This window comes from Prunus avium, chromosome 5 (assembly GCF_965620075.1).
Source record: "Prunus avium chromosome 5, drPruAviu1.hap1.1, whole genome shotgun sequence".
NCBI classification, from domain to species: Eukaryota; Viridiplantae; Streptophyta; class Magnoliopsida; order Rosales; family Rosaceae; genus Prunus; species Prunus avium.
Window position 1 is genome coordinate 25708414 of NC_142288.1, and position 15816 is coordinate 25724229.

Consider the following 15816-nt stretch of genomic DNA (forward strand, 5'->3'; position numbering starts at 1 on the left):
TTCTGGTGCTAATGCGAAATGACAGTTATATCCCTAGAGTTGGGCCTCAGATGATGGTTAAGTTCTCTTTTGTCAGTCTCTGGCCCAAAATGGTGTGTGTAGATAACTAATTTTTTTTTGTTACAAGCAATTGGTTGGGGGAGAGGGTAGACACAAATATTCATTGGATGCATCATGCATTGAGTCATTTAGTGAGTCTTGTATATAGCCCTCAGGTTAGGTCCTGAAACATTACATGGAAAAACAACCAATGCACGTATAAAAGAAAAAGAAAAAAGAAAAATAATGAAAATATGTTTTGATATGAGAATTGGGCTGGTTTAACATATTTTAATTGTTCAGGATACTTAATTGAATAATCCCTTATACAGAGCAAAAACTAATAAAATCTAACTAGCAGTAGTTTTCTTCTTTCTTTATTTTCCAGCAGAAAAACAAGGTAGTGAAAGAAGATTTATTCTCAAGGAAAAAACTTGGATGTAACTTCAGAGTACTTCAAACTGCAGAATATTCTGATTCAGATAATTACTCTTTTGGTTTCTTTAATCTTCACTCCTCAGCAGAGAAAAATTATAACAAATGGTCGCGTAAAAAACTTGGATGAACGTCTAGAGTACTTGAAACTGCAGAGTATTCTGTTTCTATAAAACCTACCAAAAAGTGCCTAATCAAGGCTCATATTTTCAAGATACTCATAGACCAAAATACGGTGGCTTCCTTCAATGCAGCATCCATACAATTTCACTAGATTGTGATGTTGGACTGCAGATATCGTAGCAATCTCGGTTTGAAATTGACTCTTCCCTTGGTGGGATGCTACTAAAAGTTGCTTCACAGCCACTACCCTCCCATTAGAAAGTGTATCCTATAAACAGAAATACAATTCAATGACATGAAAGGGAAGTAGAAAGAATCTATTTTGCTTCTCTCAATTTCTTTTTGTAAGAGGTCAAAGTCATTACTTTAAAGTAGCAGATATTGATGTAAAATAGATTTCACCTTATAAACAGGTCCATATCCTCCCTCTCCTAGAGCATTTGAAGGATTAAAATCTTCTGTTGCAGCTCTCAACTCAGCATATCTGAAAGTATTTGGTCGGGGACCAAATCCTAGAAGATCTGCATATTCAAAAGAGAGTATGACATAGGTTTAAATTTCGAAACAACATATCAGAAGTATTTTCTCTCAAATATGCTTATCGACACTAGAAAGAACCTAGAACCTAGAACCGCATGCAGAATTAACCCTTAATAATATGCCCATTGCTCTTTTACCTTCATCGTCATTTTTTTATGATGTTTTTCTCTGCATATATAAAACTGCAAATAATAATAGCAAGATCACTACTCCAATGGGGACTGCAATACCAACTATCAACCAAGTCTTGCTCTTCTTTCCTGGTGTATCTGAGCAATGAAACAAAATAATTGTTCAGTGTCAATCAATTGACAGCAGATAAATACATTTAAACCATTCATAGGAAATCTTCATAACTTGACATTATATTATATACCTGAAGCAGCATGGACAACCGATATTAGCGGGCCATAATCACCTTGTTCGGTATGCAACATGTTCCCTTACCAGCCCAGAACAGATGAATATCTAGGTAATTCTCTGTCACATTAACCTTGAAGGGTCTCGCAACTGCTCTGTTAACCCCACTTGCCTCCTTCGATATGTCGGAATCCTTCCTTCTGAGGTTCCCCTAGGAAGCAAATGAAGAGATAGTTAAATAATTCTGTCTAATGAGGTTGCCTTTACTTTAATTAGCTTAAGTTTTTTTTTCTTTATTAGCAGCCTTACTTGAATATAGATATCCAATACACGCCTTCCTAGACTTTGCGAAGTTTGTGTATCGCGGCCAGCAAAAACTGTTTCTGCAAATTGCAATGTTACAATATAAGGTCCATTCTGAAGACCCATGACATAGTATCTCAGTGAACCTGGGGACACTCTTGAAGTCTCGAAAAGCTCTGGTGCCAAATTTGCACCTGAGACTTGCACAAGGGTGGTTTCCACAAATGATTGATTCAAATTATCAGAAAAACCCGCATTGCTAATAGCCCATTTCTGTGTACTGGTTACATTAAATGTTGCTGGGCCAAGAGCTGAGTCTTCAGCCTCATACAATATGCCATCATTTCCTCTCATTTGTGGTCCTCCACACTTGATTGAGAAGTTTGTATCTGTACAATTCAATGTAATAGCACAAGCTATGATTAGTGAAAAAACTTCAAACTGATGTAATAGCACAAGATATGCTTACTAGATTTATCAAGACATTCCTACAATATGTATACATAATGAGATAAGCAATGCCTATTGCTGTAACATGATCTTGCATTAAAGAAATAAATGCTAGTGAAATATAGAAGAAGATTACGTAGTGGGGTATTTCAACCACTTTAAGACTCAATGCTGGCAGTAGAACATACACAAATAGTCGAAAGATCAAAAAATAAGTCAAATGCAAATAAGATTGAAGTGAAAACTTTCAACACAGTTATGCAGTGTGTGACTCAAATAACAGCTCAGATCAAGGCAAGAACTCTAAGCTGTATGAGACTTCCACGCCTATGCTTCAGATCACAATGCACATATGAAATGCAGCAAACATAAACTCAAATACAAGAAACGAGGTCGGTTTTAAAAGTGAAGAATTCCTGCACAATCACAGAGCTAAGGAAAATGAAGAGGCAAATAATCAGGGGCTGATAATCATGATTAACTACATAACCTCAATGATTTTCAATCTAAATACTCAAAAGCCAAAAATACAGACAACAAATAAAAAGAAACCATGGAACAAACAGAAACTAAGAAAGCCCCTAGCATTGCACCGAATCCTTGTGAACACATGTATGATAAAATTTATGGATTTCCAAAGGCATTACCTTATCATAGTCCTTGTTCATTGCTTCCCAAATCATTCTTTTGAACAGTGCCGCCTGCTTGCAGTTAAGGTACCCAACAACCTACAAAACACAAGCATCATGCCTTCCATGTCAAAATTCCAAAAATAAGAAATTGAAGCAACAATCATATACAAATCCAAATCAAAGACAGCACTTTACAGATAAGTCTAGACCAAGCACTATATACCAAGTGGCTATGATGGAAATGATCTTGAAGAAAGGTGATGGATCATGGACACATGAAACCAGAAGCAGCTGAGAAAGCATAGACTGCAAAAGAAGCCAAAGGACGCTGAAAGAGGCCATTGTTGTTTCAGACTTTCAGTCAATCGCAGTGTTCGAAAAATCGGCCTAGGCGGGCGGCTAGGTGGCTAGGCAGTCGCTAGGCGGGCTCGAGGAGGCTAGGCTGTCGCTAGGAAGGCGCGAGGTGGCTACGCAGTTGCTAGGCGGTTGCTAGGCGGTTAGGCGGTGGCTGGGCGGCTAGGCGGGCGCCTAGGCGGGTTGGGTCTTTTTTCGATGCCGAAACCAAATCGAAGCTTGAGTTGATAGAGAAGGGAAATGGCTTGACTGCGAGTGCAAGTTCCGTACTCTGCCAGGGCAAGCTTCGTGTTCGTCTGGAATATATTTAACGGGTATAGCCGATCGGCTATACTGTTAAAATATTCAAATGTCTTTGAATCGGCAATAAAGAAACAAGGCCTTATTGGATATTTTGGACGGCAAAATGTCAAAATGTCAAATTGTCAAATTGTCAAGATAATTATCCCAATTTTATTTGACACAAGTAATTAGTAATATAATGATCCATTTGTAATATATATTTTTATTTTTGTATTTTTATATTTTAATATAAACAAACTAAACAAACAAACAAAATTTATATTTTTTTAAACAAACTAATTTTTTATATATATTTTTTAATATAATGATATATTGTATTTAATTTTTTATATTGACTTTCCCATTCTATTATCTCTCTTTGTATTAATATTTGGCTTATTTTTTTATATACCTCCTGGAAATGTATTTGAGTTTCACTTTGCCCTCTTAATAAGAACGAATCCATGTACATGCTAGGTTGGGGTCTAGTACGGTGTAAAATTTTTAAAATACTAAACTCAGTACAAATTTTATAAGCTACTACTCCAAAAATTATTAGCCCACAATCTCTTAGTCTCTTGGCCTGTGATTGTTTTTTGTTTGATATTAGCTCACCTCTTTTGACTAAAAAAACACATTTATGACTGCTTTTGGAACAAATAACATGGTAGTAAAAATAAATTACTATCAAAACAAACATGGGAAATATTTAATGTCTCCCAACATGAAAATTTAATAATTTCTTCATGCTCTATGTTCCCTAGCAGTCGTAAACCCCCTTTCCTTTTTTTGCCAAAATAAACGGTAAACCCCTCTTCTTTGGCTCTATTTTAAATATTTTTACAAGTGTCAACTAATTAAGGTGGTTTTGAAGTTAAAATTCCAAGGCTTGAGGTTAAAAATAGTGGTTGGTCTGGTCCCTCTGTAGTTTGGATTGCTTCTGTTGAATTGCATTTGCATTGCTTTTTCTAGCTGCATAGTATTTTTGAGATAGGGAGAAAGGTTTGTTTTTGAATTTTTTATTTATTTTAAAGATGTTATTTTATTATTTTATTTGTTACTTTTTGGTTTTGAAATATTTTAAATGCTATTATATTATTATTATTATTTTACCTTGAGTCCCCAAAGCCAAGAAAAATATTAGCCTACTTTTGTGAATCCGTCCTTGCCCCTGAAACTCATTTTGGCTCACTTTACTCCTTTTTCCACACATATTTGCCTCACTTTGCCTCGATTCTGGTGAAGCCAACAATTTCTCGTCAAAATATTAATTAAAAATTAATTATTCAATTTTAAATAAGATTAAATATTTAAAGCATAATTTATATTAATTGAGTTTTAAATTTTTAATTAATATTTTGACCGGAAATTTTTGGCCAATGCAAAGATATGCAAACATTGCAATGGATCTAACATTAATGATCCAATGCAAATTATTTTCAACATCAAATTCCTGTGGATATTGATCCATATGATATTAAGTTCTTACTTTCCTATGGGGTTTCCAGACCAGGAGATGCCACGCTCCATGTCCTTCTCCTTGTGATGGAACCGGTATGCATCTATTAGCTTTCCCCTGAAGCATAATCCACAGAACCCGAATCAGACGATGTTCAAAACTTCATGAAGAAACAAACATATAACGAGAAAGAAAAACCTAGCTCTCCAGATATTCTTTGAGTAGCTACCTCCTCTAAGTAAATTATGTCTAAATATAGGAAATGTAACAAATTATTTTCAAGTGGAGTCACATACTCTTTCAATATGTTACCAAAACGCTTCCTCTCAGCCAAGGTGAATCCAGACTGTCCACAATCCTGCATCACCAAGAAAGCAAAACCACATATTATGGACAAATTTTTATTTGACATGTAGCCTCACGATCCTGCATCCATTCCCCATGCTAATTGTCTAATACTAAAACTCAATACACTGTTAATCAAATGAAACAAGGACAGGCTTTCGTAGTGCAACCATCACCACAAATGATGGTAACTTTTCCTAGAGATCTGCTTTCATAAAAGACCCATCTCAGCCATGCAGATCTGCTTTCATAAACTGCAGAAGGTTAAAAGTTTGCCATACTTACAAAGAAGTCAGTTTTCTCCAGTTTTCCTAGAGAAGCATTTGAATCTCACAACTGCATGGCTTCAGTTCTTGTAGTAAGTTCTAATTTATCTCAAATGTCAAATACCAGATGATGGATCGGAACCTCCATATTCTATGTACATAGGAATGAAGCAGTTCAAATCCATGGGACCACCAAATACTTCCTGACAAAAGAAATGCATAAGCATCCACAAGAGTGGTCACTACTCATTTCATTCTTTACATTTTTAACAATGTAGGTAAGATATGGCTAGTCAACAAAAAACACATACTAATCACTATGGATATGCAACCATAATTATGTTCTAGTAGCTTCAGTAATAAATATAACACCTCTTTATTTGGAGGAACGTAACCATTAAGCTTTGCTGCACTGAAAAAATCCGGATGACTCACATCAATCTCTTCATGGCTGTATAGAAGTTTAGATTAAGAAGGAAAAATATAAGTTCCACAATAAGAAGACTGATACACTCGATGAGAACAGAGCAAGAAAAAACGGGAGAGAGGGAGTGAAGATACAAGAGATTTTAAGGGGATAAAACATCTGCAAGAAAGAAAAACATTCACCTAACATTCAGATCACCACACCATATGAGAGGCTTATCTGAAGACTGCAGAACAAACTCTAAAATCCTTTTATCCCATTTTCGTCTCCTTGGGAATGAATTTTCTTCCTCCTTCCAACCATTGTTTGGAGCATATGTATTCAACAAATTAAAGGTCTCAAATTCAGCTAAGATGACCCGGCCATCTGGTTCATGCTTTGAAGCTAACAACAAAGAGAATTATATTAGCTGACTGCTGTTCCATGTGCAAGTAAATATAAGAAAAAGAACATTCGGGGATAGACATCCAAGCACAGAGATTAAAAATGATTTCCCACTGCATCGTTGGACCACAACATATACATCCCATTTTCTCATTTGAAAACTAACAATAGTGCATTCTTTTCCAAGAGTTAATTTTACAGAATTTTCAAAAGCATAAAGTTCATCATTTGGATATTTACTATATAATAGTAGAATAAAATTATCCAAAATCATTCCTGTTAAGGTACCCAACAACCTACAAACCACAAGCATCATGCCTTCCATGTCAAAATTCCAAAAATAAGAAATTGAAGCAACAATCATATACAAATCCAAATCAAAGACAGCACTGTACAGATAAGTCTAGACCAAGCACTATATACCAAGTGGCTATGATGGAAGTGATCTTGAAGAAAGGTGATGGATCATGGACACATGAAACCAGAAGCAGCTGAGAAAGCATAGACTGCAAAAGAAGCCAAAGGACGCTGAAAGAGGCCATTGTTGTTTCAGACTTTCAGTCAATCGCAGTGTTCGAAAAATCGGCCTAGGCGGGCGGCTAGGTGGCTAGGCAGTCGCTAGGCGGGCTCGAGGAGGCTAGGCTGTCGCTAGGAAGGCGCGAGGTGGCTAAGCAGTTGCTAGGCGGTTGCTAGTAAAAGGACTAACATGCAACCCACCAAAGTCATTTCAACAGAAGACACGTGAAACCCATACCCATCTCAATGAGCTGTAAAGTTATTCAACATATAAGCATGGTCTTGTCAGTAAATTAAATTGTAAAGCTGTTAGACAAGATTAGTGCTTCAAGCTTCCGTTTGCTTTCCACTATTTGTGTATAAATAGTCTACACTTTTATCAATGAAAAGATAACTTTCACATAATCTTTCATGGTATCAAAGCCCATGCCTTACGGCAACTCTACTTTCAATTTCTCGATCCTGCTTTAATTTTTTTTTTACTCCTTCCTTTTCCTCCTTCTCGTTTCTGCTTCCTTTTTCTATTTCCTTCCTCCAAACAATTTCATCATTCTATACACTCACCCATGGCTACCCCTCCCACTTCTCCTCCTACGACCACTGTGTCTTCTCCGTCTCCGACTTCACTTGCCTCTACAGCAGCCAATGTTTCCTCTAGCATGTTTTCTTCTGTCACTGTGCAGAATATTGGCAGTATGGTGCCCATCAAATTGAAACGTGATAATTATTTTCTTTGGAAATCACTCTTTGCTCCAATTTTTCGCCGTTACCGACTCTCCGGTATTGTTGATGGCACTGAGCCATGTCCCTCTGTTTCTATACCAGATTCCACCGGGTCCTCTACCATTCCAAATCCAGCATTTGATACCTGGTACGAAAAGGATCAGAATATTATCATCTGGATCAATTCCACACTCTCTGAAGATCTCATTCCATTTACTGTAGGTATTCAATCTGCTCGAGATTTGTGGCTTAATCTTGAAAAGAGATTTGCTGGTGTCTCTCGCTCTCATGTTCATCATCTCCGATCTAGATTGCAATCGATGCAAAAAGGAACTTATTCTGTCTCTGAGTACTTACAGCAAATCAAACAACTCTCTGATGCTTTGGCTGCTGCTGGTGCCCCTATTGATGATTCAGACATCATTGCCATTATTCTGAATGGTCTCCCTTCTGAATTTGAATCCTTTATTGATTCTATTGAGCTTCGTCTCACTTCTACGTCTGTTGACGACCTTCATGGCCTTTTACTCAGCAAAGAACTTTCTTTAGCACGAAAGAAGCTTCAGTCTTCTAGTTCTCACTCTGAACCATTTAAAGCCTTTGCCTCTACACAAGGTGCCTCTGCCCCTCTGTTGTCCACTCCTCCCTCCTTTCAAGCTCCTCACACTTACAGTGGCTCTGGTCCTCATCAAGCCTTTGCTGCCACTCACTTTCGTTCTCGTGGTCGTGGCTCTCGACATTTTGGTTCTTCCAAATCTTCCTCTCAATTTCAGGCCCCTCCACGTAATTCATCCTCCACCTATGGTCAAGGTCGTGCACAATATCTCCCATCTCCTCATTATTCATCTGGAGGTAAAACAGTGTGTCAAATTTGCAACTCCTCTGGACATGCAGCAATTGATTGCTATAATCGCATGAATCATGCTTTCCACGGTCGAATTCCTCCTGCCAAATTGTCTGCTATGTGTGCCAATGCCACCTCTGCTCCGTCCTCCAGTACTTGGCTAGTTGACTCTGGTGCTAGCTCTCATATGACCCCTCACTACAATAATCTGCAAACTCCATCAGCTTATAATGGTCAAGAGCAAGTTTTTATTTGTGACGGTCAAGGTCTGCCTATTTCACACTCTGGCACTTCTATCTTGCGTACTAAAACTGCTCATTTTCAGCTTCATAATGTCCTACATGTGCCTAAATTAGCCTACAATCTGTTGTCCGTACATAAGTTTGTCACTGATAATCATTGCTCACTAACCTTTCATCCTCATGGTTTTTTTGTTAAGGACCTCGCATCGGGGAGGATGCTTTTTCAGGGCCCTGCTAAGCACGGTCTGTATCACTTCAATCATATTCCGGCATTATTTCGCTCTTCCCATTCTGCTCATGTCGCTTCCACCGCTGCTTTTCCGATTTGGCATCAAAGACTTGGTCATCCCTCCTCTAAAATTTTCCGCAAGTTGCTGTCAGCCCAGCACATCAAGTTGACTGCTTCTGCTCCAAATCATTTCTTTTGTACTCATTGTGCTTTAGGCAAATGTGCACGGTTACCCTTTCCTACTTCAGTTAATGCTTCCTCTGCACCATTGTATTTGGTACACTCAAATGTCTGGGGACCATCAACAACTTCTTCTGTCAATGGCTATCGATACTATGTAATCTTTGTTGATGATCATACCAAGTATTCCTGGTTTTATCCAATTAAAGCAAAATCGGATGTCTTTTCTGTTTTTCAAAATTTTAAGTCTTATGCTGAAAATTTGTTGTCCACCAAAATCAAAATTCTCAGAAGTGATTCCGGGGGTGAATTTACCAGCCATGCTTTTAGTTCCTTTCTTGCTCACCATGGCATCTCTCATCAGTTCAGCTGTCCTCACACTCCTCAGCAAAATGGGTGTGCTGAAAGAAAACATAGACATTTAGTTGAAACAGCTAGAACTCTTTTAGTTGCTTCACAGGTTCCTCACCAATTCTGGGTTGAAGCATTCTCCACTGCTATTTACCTTATCAACCGCATGCCTACTTCTTCTACCTCCCGCTCTCCTTGGGAATTACTTTTTACCAGACCCCCTGATTACTCTCAACTCAAAGTCTTTGGTTGTGCGTGCTTCCCATGGCTACAACCTTATGTCTCTTCCAAATTGGATCCAAAGAGTAAACCATGTGTCTTCTTAGGGTATAGTTTACAACATAAAGGGTATAGATGTCTTGACCCTTCCACCAACAGAATCTACATCTCCCGTCATGTTCTATTTCATGAAACAGATTTCCCTTTTCATTCTCTCTCTTCTACTTCTCCCTTACCTCTCCTCCTTCTTCTTTCTCCTCCTCATTTTCCTTAACTTTTCCTACTCCCTTCCCTGCCAATCACACTCCATTATCCAATATTTCTCCTCCTCTCTCTTCTCCTACCTTTTCATCCTCCTCGACCCCTACTCCTGTCATTTCCTCTTCCCCTTCCCCTCCTCCCACTCCTCAATCTTTTCCTTCTTCTCCCTCTCCTGCGCCCCTTCCTCTACCTACTCATCCTATGATTACCAGATCTAAAAATGGTATTTACAAGCCTAAGGCTCTCTCTGCCACCAAACATCCTCTTTCCCCATCCTTAGTTTCAAATGCTGAATTTGTTCCTTCCACTTATACTCAGGCCTCTAAATATCCTCATTGGAGATTGGCAATGCAAGAGGAATTTAATGCCTTGCAAGCGACAGGAACTTGGAGCCTTGTCCTTTCTTCTCCTTCTCACAATCTGGTTGGCTGCAAATGGGTTTTTCGGATAAAAAAGAAGTCAGATGGCAGTATTGACAGGTACAAGGCCCGTCTAGTGGCCAAGGGATATCATCAACAGGCAGGTTTGGATTACTCTGAGACTTTTAGCCCAGTTGCCAAACCAGTCACTATTCGAATTTTGCTCACCTTGGCTGCTTCTCACAATTGGTTTCTAAATCAACTTGACGTTAGTAATGCCTTTCTCCATGGTTTTCTCACTGAGGACGTATTTATGGAACAACCACCTGGTTTTGTCGCTCCAGATAACTCATCTTATGTCTGCAAATTGCATAAGTCCCTCTATGGTCTGAAACAAGCACCCAGGGCCTGGTATGACCAGCTATATACCTCTCTGTTATCTCTAGGATTCCAAGCCTCTCAATCTGATACTTCTCTTTTTATCCTCAAAGTGCCTCATTTGGTTTTAATTCTTGTATATGTCGATGATATTATCATCACTGGTCCCTCTTCTGCAGCTTGTCAAACAATCATTTCTAAACTTGGCACTCAATTTCCTATTAAGGACTTGGGACCCCTCCATTATTTTTTGGGTCTTGAAGTGCACCAAACTGATCATGGCATTTTCCTCTCTCAGCAAAAATATGCTTTGGAGTTACTCTCCAGGGCCAAGATGGAGGGTGCTAAACCTTGTGTAACTCCTGTTGGTTCTCTCAAGCTTGACCATACTGGTCCTTTATTACAAAATCCTGTGGAATACAGATCTTTGGCAGGTGCACTACAATACTTAACATGGACCAGACCAGATATTTCTTTTGCTGTGAATCAAGTGTGTCAATTCATGCACACTCCAAGGGAATCACATATGCAGGCTGTCAAAAGAATTCTTAGATACCTCAAAGGCACCATTACAGATGGTATGTGGTTCAAGAAAGGTCACTTGGATCTGGTCTCATACTCTGATGCTGACTGGGCAGGGTGCCATTTTGACAGACGATCTACCAGTGGGTATTGTGTGTTCTTTGGCCCAAATCTAATTAGTTGGAGTGCCAAGAAACAACCCACTGTTGCTAGATCATCTACAGAGGCTGAATACAGATCATTAGCCATTACTGCTGCTGAGCTTACCTGGATATGCAAAGTACTCACTGATATTGGCTTCTATTTGAATTCTACACCTCTCTTATGGTGTGATAATATTTCCGCCATCTCTCTCGCTTCCAATCCTGTTTTTCATGCAAGGACCAAACATGTTGAATTGGACTACCACTACATCAGAGAACTGGTTCTCAGTAAAGCTCTCACCGTACAGTATGTCTGCAGTCAAGATCAAATAGCTGATATTCACACTAAAGCTCTTCCTAAGGCACGTTTTCAGCTCTTACGGTCCAAGCTTTCTATTCGATCCCCTCCTCTCAGCTTGAGGGGGTGTAAAAGGACTAACATGCAACCCACCAAAGTCATTTCAACAGAAGACACGTGAAACCCATACCCATCTCAATGAGCTGTAAAGTTATTCAACATATAAGCATGGTCTTGTCAGTATATTAAATTGTAAAGCTGTTAGACAAGATTAGTGCTTCAAGCTTCCGTTTGCTTTCCACTATTATTTGTGTATAAATAGTCTACACTTTTATCAATGAAAAGATAACTTTCACATAATCTTTCAGCTAGGCGGTTAGGCGGTGGCTGGGCGGCTAGGTGTTGGCTAGGCGGCTAGGTGTTGGCTAGGCGGGTTGGGTCTTTTTTCGTTGCCGAACCCGGAGGACGAAGCATCCGAAACCAAATCGAAGCTTGAGTTGATAGAGAAGGGAAATGGCTTGACTGCAAGTGCAAGTTCCGTACTCTGCGAGGGCAAGCTTCGTGTTCGTCTGGAATATATTTAACGGGTATAGCCGTTCGGCTATACCTTTAAAATATTCAAATCTCTTTGAATCGGCAATAAAGAAACAAGCCCTTATTGGATATTTTGGACGACAAAATGTCAAAATGTCTAATTGTCATGGATAATTATCTTTCTTTTATTTTTCACAAGTAATATAATGATACATTGCAATATATATGTTTTTTTTTATATTTTAATAACAAATTTTTTTATATATTTTTTAATATAATGATATATTGTAAATAATTTTTTATATTGACTTTCCCATTCCATTATCTCTCTCTGTAGTAATATTTGTCTTATTTTTTTATATACCTCCCGAAAATGTATTTGAGTTTCACTTTGCCCCCTAAATAAGTGCGAATCCATGTACAGGCTAGGTTGGGGTCTAGTACAGTGTAAAATTTTTAAAATACTAAACTTAGGTCAAATTTTATAAGCTACTACTCCAAAAATTATTCGCCCACAATCTCTTAGTCTCCTGGCCTGTGATTGTTTTTTGTTTGATATTAGCTCACCTCTTTTGACTAAAAAACCACATTTATGACTGCTTTTGGAACAAATAACATGGTAGTAATAATAAATTACAATTAAAACAAATATGGGAAATATTTAATGTCTCCCAACATGAAAATTTAATAATTTCTTCATGCTCTATGTTTCCTAGTAGTCGTAAACCCCCTTTCCTTTTTTGTCAAAATAAACTGTAAACCCCTCCTCTTTGGCTCTATTTTAAATATTTTTACAAGTATCAACTAATTAAGGTGGTTTTGAAGTTGAAATTCCAGGGCTTGAGGTTAAAAATAGTGGCTGTTCTGGTCCCTCTGTAGTTTGGATTGCTTCTGTTGAATTGCATTTGCATTGCTTCTTCTAGCTGCATAGTATTTCTGAGATAAGGAGAAAGGTTTATTTTAGATTTTTTTTTATTTTTTTAAAGATGTTATCTTATTATTTTATTTGTTACTTTCTGGTTTTGAAATATTTTAAATGTTATTATATTATTATTATTATTATTATTATTTTACTTTGAGTCCCCAAAGCCAAGAAAAATATTAGCCCACTTTCCTGAATTCGTCCTTACTCCTTAAACTCATTTTGGCTCACTTTACTCCTTTTTTCCACACATATTTGCCTCACTTTGCCTCGATTCCGGTAAAGCCAACAATTTCTCGTCAAAATATTAATTAAAAATTAAAAACTCAATTTTAAATACGATTAAATATTTAAAGCATAATGTATATTAATTGAGTTTTTAATTTTTAATTAATATTTTGACCGGAAATTTTTGGCCTCGCCGGAATCTAGACAAAGTGAGACCAATATGTGTGAAAAAAGGAGTAAAGTGAGACAAAATGAGTTTCAAGGGGCAAAGTGAGACTCAAATACACCTTCAGAGGGCATATCATTAAATTAGCCTTAATATTTCGGGAGCTTTAAGCCTTGTTTGGTATCTTACTTAAAAAAGTAAATTCAAAAACTATGATTCTTGTAAAAAACATGAGTTTTCAAAGAGTGATTTTAAGATCATAAACTTGTTTCGTATTGAACTCCAAACAATTTTCAAGATCTAAAAAAATTGGAATTAAATGAGCCCAAGAGAACATGTGTTGTATGACAACATAAGTTAAATGAACCCAAGAAACACTATGGCTAAAATACAAGAATGGGGTTTTTCTTCATCTTTTGCATTGACTTATATATGCCACATTTAGACTGTTTTCTTTCTATGGTTTAAAGAATCCAACTTTGGAGTGGATTTGAGAGGAGAGAAATCTCCACTCTACCATGCTAGAACCGGCCACCAAGAGGAGAGGGCTAGCACCTTACTTCCTCTTGGTCATCTTCTTCATCTCTTACACTACGTTTGTGTGTATGAACTAGAGGGTATCTACTTTGGTACCTTGTGAAGACTCTATGAAGCAAGCAACAAGGAAGAAGGTCTTTCCAAAGGTGAAAACTCATAGACCATCCAAGAGAGCTTCAAGGATAAGAAAGCCTCATCCTTTCCTCTCTTTTCTTTTGTGCATAAGTGAGATTAGACCTAGAAAGATACTTGGAATTTGGTAGCATTAGGCTTAATAAGATCTAAAAGTCGCTTCCGCTTCTTTGAATGTTTGATTCATGTATGTGGTAGCTTAAAATCCATGAGTTTAAATTTAAGTGCATGTTTCCTTCAGAGGCTGAGTTATGGAGTCTCCTTAGAGGTTTGCAAATGGCTTGGGCTAAAGGTATTAGGACCCTTGATGTTGAATGTGACTCTTTTATCTGTTGTTTCTCTAATGGCTGGGCCCATTCGGTAACGTTTTAAGAGGTTGTTTTCATTTTCAGAGAAAAAAAAAGAGGCAAAAACACGTTCGGTGGTCTAAAAACAGAAAACATTGAGAATGTTTTCATAAAATGAAAACAATTTGATGTATATTTGTAGAAAACATAAAAAAGTTGTTTTCATTCTCATGGGAAACGTTTTCATAAAAATAACTTGCATATTATTATTTCAAATTGTACTACCAGACACGTTTTCATTGTTTTTGTTTTTTGAAGATGTTTTCTAATTAATCTACCATACGCACTTTCATTTCTTGAAAATGCAAATTAGTTTTCTTGTTTTCATTCTTTGAAAATATTCTAAGAAAACATTCTCCGAAAACGTTACCGAACGGGCCCTTAGTAGTCCACTCAACTTTGTAGGCTTATAATCATCGTATATTTAATTTGTTTGCTCAATTAAGAAACATTATCCCTTAATAAACACTCATGACTTTAACTATCTAGCTTTTACTATTTTCTCTCAATGTTTCCTTACTTTGTCATCAATATTCATGTTAACGCCCATCATACCACCCTTTTCAAATAGCTAGCTCTAGGGGGCAGTGCAATTCAGATGAAATAACAAAATATTTTAATTCTCTCAAGGATCGTAGGGGCACACCTTGAATGTGTATAGTTTCAATTATGTTGTTGAACATATTTTCATTTTGATAATATGTATTTTTTGGTTACATTTAATATGTATTTGTTTTATGTTAAAACTTATTAAAAATTAGTCAATGGACAGTGGCGGATTCAGAAAATTTTCTCTTTGGGGGCAAAATTAAGCTCTAAATATATTACTACAAATGCTTTCATTAGTAGCAAAGGAAAAAAAAAAAACCAATATTATCAATCATAATTATAATGTTAGTCAAATACATTTTTATCAATGTAGACGACCTCTAACAACTAAGCTCTAAATATATGACTACAAATGCTTCCCCCTGTATACCTACCTCAGCCCCTTAGAGCACTTCCACCCATTTGTCATGGCAAAGGGCAAAGGGAGGTAAGGGCTATTACTATTCACGTGAATAGTGGCAGCCCTTGCAAAAGGCTTGTGGTGTTTCAACCCATTGTCATAGCAACCATTTTTCATATGAGATATGAGGAGAGGAATTTGTATAGAGTTTTGGTGTGGGAAGTGAAAAATATGACTAAGTTTTTTTTTTTTTTTAAATCTGAAATTTTTAGTATTTTTTAAAAAATTTTAAAGATTTTTTAAAATTTTATTTAGTTGATGACGTCAGCAAACCCAG

At 37.2% G+C, this 15816-nt stretch overlaps 1 long non-coding RNA gene and 1 pseudogene across 3 annotated transcripts; both read right to left on the minus strand.

Annotated features, from left to right (window-relative positions):
- Positions 1-188: 188 nt before the first annotated feature.
- Positions 189-3224, minus strand: LOC110751485 (putative LRR receptor-like serine/threonine-protein kinase At1g56130; annotated as a pseudogene). The gene is made up of 8 exons (XR_015836085.1): positions 3078-3224; positions 2898-2978; positions 1807-2241; positions 1514-1708; positions 1275-1406; positions 1000-1118; positions 655-865; positions 189-223 (listed from the first exon to the last, which is right to left on the minus strand). The product of XR_015836085.1 is annotated as a putative LRR receptor-like serine/threonine-protein kinase At1g56130 (transcript).
- A 1855-nt stretch (positions 3225-5079) lies between these two features.
- LOC148294565 (uncharacterized) lies at positions 5080-6432 on the minus strand. Of its 2 annotated transcripts, XR_015835758.1 has the most exons (4): positions 6198-6432; positions 5961-6039; positions 5274-5335; positions 5080-5094 (listed from the first exon to the last, which is right to left on the minus strand). It is a non-coding gene; the product is annotated as an uncharacterized LOC148294565 (long non-coding RNA). The 2 variants fall into 2 exon arrangements; XR_015835757.1 differs by lacking the exons at positions 5080-5094; positions 5274-5335 and adding an exon at positions 5643-5791 and having other exon boundaries at positions 6198-6431.
- Between the last annotated feature and the right edge of the window lie 9384 nt (positions 6433-15816).